Below are 4,935 nucleotides of genomic sequence, written 5' to 3' on the forward strand. Positions count from 1 at the left end.
CAAGGGTTATTCCACAAAATATTAAACATAGGGGTTGTATAATAATTGACCCACACATTATGTTTAAAATTTAATAAAATTCAACTGAGCAACATAACTTTTTGGTTTGTAAGATTTATGCTTCTGTTCATAAAACCTACTCTCGTTTGCAGTTTGAAGGCTCTAACTTATTTGCATCTTATCAAACCAGCTAAATCTGCAGGGGGTTGAATACTACTTGTAGGCACTGTATATATAAAATATCTTTCTATTTATTATACTATCTATGTATATCTATGTGATATTTATCCATCATCTACCTATAAATCATACACGATATCTATTAATCATATTACAAGTTAAATAAATTAATTTAAAACATTTTTATAAACAACAATCCTTGTAAAAATGTTATCACTATTACATAACAACTTTCCTTGAAGTGGTGTTTAAATTTCACTTTGACATGGGAGCGTTGCTTCACTCTGGAGAAAGCAACGTATAGCTGTCCATGTCCAAAGGCTGGTTCAGGGAAATAAATACCCACTCGATTGAGGGTCTGTCCTTGGGATTTGTTAATAGTCATTGCCAATGCAGGTTTGACTGGAAACTGTCGTCTTCTTAATTTAAAGGGTAACCCAGTGTCAGAAGGACACAAATCAATGCGTGGAATAAATACAATGTCCCCTTCGCCTGATCCAGTAATCACTTTAGCCTGTATGATGTTGGGGTGTAAGGCAGTGACAATCAGCCGAGTTCCATTACAGAGACCTTGGTTGGTATTGAGGTTTCGCAGTAGCATGACAATTGTGCCAATTTTAAGTTGGAGCAGATGTGATGGCATTGCCAATGACGTCAGAGAATTTAAAAATTCCACCGGGTACTGTTCACGTTCATCATCGTTATCAGCATCCACAGAATCGTCGCTTGTTTATACAACGTACTCGCCACTCATTCTATCCATTATTTGAGCGTTGAGAAGGTGTACATCCTCATTTTTTGGACAGAGTATTGCATGTGAGGCTGCAGTGTTAACACTGTCTTTGTCATTGGCATTTATGGTAATTTTTGTCAGGAGGAATTTCTATGACATCATCTACAAGGTTGTGTTCGTTTGACAGCTCACCATTTCCTAGTTTAAGCAACCAACTGTTGTATTCTGGATCACTGGAGCGCATGTTGTTGAATAGCGGCAGTCTGATAAAGTTTTTCCAGTGTTTTGAATATTTAACACAGGAGTCTACAATTTCTGTTCTTGTGGCATTAGCAAATACAGGAAGGCATTGTCGGAAGTCTCCTCCAAAAACGAAAACTTTACCACCAAAGGGTACATGATTTTTGTCAGCAACATGTGTTGTCATGACATCACGTAGAAGTCTATCAATGACATTCAAAGCATGGCTTTTATCAATGATAAAAAGTTTAGTATGTTGTAACTTTTTGGCGGCGTTGGTATCACTTTTAATCCTGGAAACAGATGTTTCGTTGATAGGAATTGGTATGCCGTAGAGAGAGTACATTGTTCGTCCTCCTCGTAGCAAGTTAGCTGCTATTCCTGTTGTGGCTGCAGGTGAGACAACGTCTTCTTGTCCTCGTACATAACGTATGAGTAGATGGTATAGGTAGATTTTTCCACTGCCACCGGGGCCATCAATAAAGAAGCACTTAGGTGTTAATGTGGTATCTTGTAAAGCTTGAACTATGGCCTTGTAGGCAAAACGTTGCTCCTGATTCAGAGTTTCTTACATCTCTGCAGCCCTTGTCAACTCATATTCCTTATCGTAGTCCTCTTGAGGCTGACTTTTTTTATTTGCTGTTTGTGGTAAATTGAAATCATCAAAAGAGTTCCCATGGATTAGAAGCACATCTTGCACATCTTTCATAGCGTAGCCTTCACAATTGATGCAATCTTCTGTGTTATTGTTGTATCTATGACAGTAGTCTTTTAAAAAATGTTCCTTAAACTCATTCCACAACTCTAGGTGATTAGTAGGTGGGCCGAAAACACAGATGTAAGCAAACATCTCCCGAAGTTGTGTAGGCATGTTCAGAACAGTGGCTTTTATTATAGTATTTTTCCAGACACTGTCATTTATTAATAATACTAGTGCTAATGCAGCATCTTTAAATGCTTGATGTGTAACACCATTTACGGATTTAATGCTCTCAAAACTTGTTGGGCCTTTTACATGCAATAATAACAAATGTAAATAATATGGTTCTTGGTCTTTCACACTAACTGTATACATTCTTCCAATTACTTTTTCGCCTCGTCGCTTTCTGGGTTCCCATGTGCCTTGTTTCCAAACATAGTGCTCAGGAATTTCTCGGTAATATTGATGTGCATTTATGTCGATCTTATTAAGGTTGAAGTGCGCCATTAGTGTGGAATTATTTTGGAGCTTTTGTTGAATGTTGTCAATGGGATCGTCTCCATGAAAATATAGTGGCTGAGAGTTAGGCAGGTGTACGGCTAGGCGAATGATGGCATGAGATTGTTTATGCATTGGAAAAGCAAATATTCTCCATGCAGCTTCTGGCGAACTGACGTATCTCGAATCAACAAATTGGCTTGTTTCATCATGTTTGATGTCACTTTGAGCTATTTCAATATTAGTCTTGTCGTGTCCTTTGTATACATATTTAAACAAATATTTTACACTTTGGATGGAAGCACAGATTTCCACATTATTGTGGCAGTTGTATTTTTTGAGCACAAATATATGGAGCAACCCATGAATTATCAATTGTCTTTGAATGATGGTCGTATGTGCTCCCAAAGTTTCTGCGGTAACTTGGATAGCCGTCCTTTTCTTTGATGGTATATTCTTGGTATTTTTTTGGGAAACCTTTGGAACACCTCCCATCATCCATACAGGGAGAGTTAGGATTGGCTTCTCCACAGGGACCATGAATCATGTTCTTAATAACAATGTTGTGGAGCTGAGGGTATTTTGTTTAATCGGGAATTTCTGCCCATACTATGTTGTCCATGTCCTCTTCAGTTCTTATTTTTGAATTGCTTTGAAGGATTAATAAATATGTGCGTGTGGCCGACCGCACCGCGCTTTTGAAACTCGATGACATGGACGGCTGCGGTGACCTCTCCAAATAAGCCATTGTCCATGTCTGCTAATAGGGAATCAAGTTTCATTTTAAAAACTCGTGCCCCCAAGTCTGGCCTATGTTCCACACGTTGCCACGGTTCTACATTTTGTGTAATCTCAGCCCACTGTGATTGTGTGTCATGGTGACAAACAGATCTGGTCGACCATACTTTGTAACTGTACACACAGCATCCACTGCAGGATTCGGCAGAGGATTCATTTTGTGAGGTGAAATATTTCCCTGCCTGTTTTTAAACAATATTTTACCTCACAAAATGAATCCTCTGTGATCCCCTGCTGTAATGTCTGTATTGTCTTTTCCTTCCTCCCCCGCCCAGGAGATGTGGTATGCTCCGTACACAGTCAGACACAGACAATTTTTAAAATGAACTTTCGTTCGTGGGTAAACCCGTTTAATGTAAGCGGCTTCCTCAGCCTGTAGACACGTCGCGCATCTGCCACCGGGATCAGCCGAATGATTCACTGCGCCTGCGCGAAATTCACACAGGCGCAGTAAATCAGACCGGCGCCATCTTTGTGCAGACAGATAGCGGCGGTCACATTAAAACTGCACATGCTCTCCTCCTGTACAAAGATGGCGGTGGTCAGTGAATCATTCGGCTGATCCTGGCGGCGGGGTGTATGGCGTGTACGCGACGGTGTTCCGCTGTTGGTACCGCACAAGAGGCTGCGTACGGCATATACAGTGTGTGTGTGTTTTGTACGGTGTATACAGTGTGTGTGTGGTGCGTACGGTGTATATAGTGTATGTGGTGCATACAGCGTATATAGTGTGTGTGTGGTGGTGCGTACGGCGTATACAGTGTCTGTGTGTTTGTGTGTGGTGGTGCGTACGGCGTATACAGTTTGTGTGTGGTGCGTACGGCGAACACAGTGTGTGTGTGGTGCGTAAGCCATATACAGTATGTGTGTGCTGCGTACGCCGAACACAGTGTGTGTGTGTCATGCGTACGGCGTATACAGTGTGTGTGGTGCGTACGGCGTATACAGTGTGTGTGGTGCGTACGGCGTATACAGTGTGTGTGTGGTGTGTACGGCGAACACAGTACGTGTGTGTCATGCATATGGCGTATACAGTGTGTGTGTGTGCACGGCGTACTCAGTGTGTGTGTGGTGCGTACAGCGTATACAGTGTGTGTGTGTGTGGTGCGTACAGCGTATACAGTGTGTGTGTGTGTGTTGGGGTGTACGGCATATACAGTGTGTGTGTGGTGCGTATGGCATATACAGAGTGTGTGTGGTGGTGCATACGGCGTATACAGTTTGTATGTGGTGCGTACAGCGTATACAGTGTGTGTGGTGGTGCGTACGGCGTATACAATATGTGTGTGGTGCGTATAGCGAACACAGTGTGTGTGTGTCATGCGTACGGCGTATACTGTGTGTGTGTTGCGTACGGCGAACACAGTGTGTGTATCATGCATACGGCGTATACAGTGTGTGTGTGTGGTGCGTACAGCGTATACAGTGTGTGGGTGGTGGTGTGTACGGCGTATACAGTGTGTGTGTGGTGCGTATGGCGTATACAGAGTGTGTGTGGTGGTGCATACGCGTATACAGTTTGTGTGTGGTGCATAAGGCGTATACAGTGTGTGTGTGTGTTGGGGTGTATGGCATATACAGTGTGTGTGTGTGGTGCGTATGGCATATACAGAGTGTGTGTGGTGGTGCATACGGCGTATACAGTTTGTATGTGGTGCGTACAGCGTATACAGTGTGTGTGGTGGTGCGTACGGCGTATAGAATATGTGTGTGGTGCGTATAGCGAACACAGTGTGTGTGTGTCATGCGTACGGCGTATACTGTGTGTGTGTTGCGTACGGCGAAC

The 4,935-nt window shown here is 42.6% G+C and overlaps 1 pseudogene; it reads right to left on the reverse strand.

Annotated features, from left to right (window-relative positions):
• Positions 1–1,721: 1,721 nt before the first annotated feature.
• LOC141198581 (uncharacterized) lies at positions 1,722–3,306 on the reverse strand (annotated as a pseudogene).
• Between the last annotated feature and the right edge of the window lie 1,629 nt (positions 3,307–4,935).

The sequence above is a fragment of the Phyllobates terribilis genome, unplaced genomic scaffold (genome assembly GCF_046119375.1).
Source record: "Phyllobates terribilis strain yellow unplaced genomic scaffold, ASM4611937v1 Scaffold_98__1_contigs__length_5973952, whole genome shotgun sequence".
In the NCBI taxonomy this organism is placed as follows: Eukaryota; Metazoa; Chordata; class Amphibia; order Anura; family Dendrobatidae; genus Phyllobates; species Phyllobates terribilis.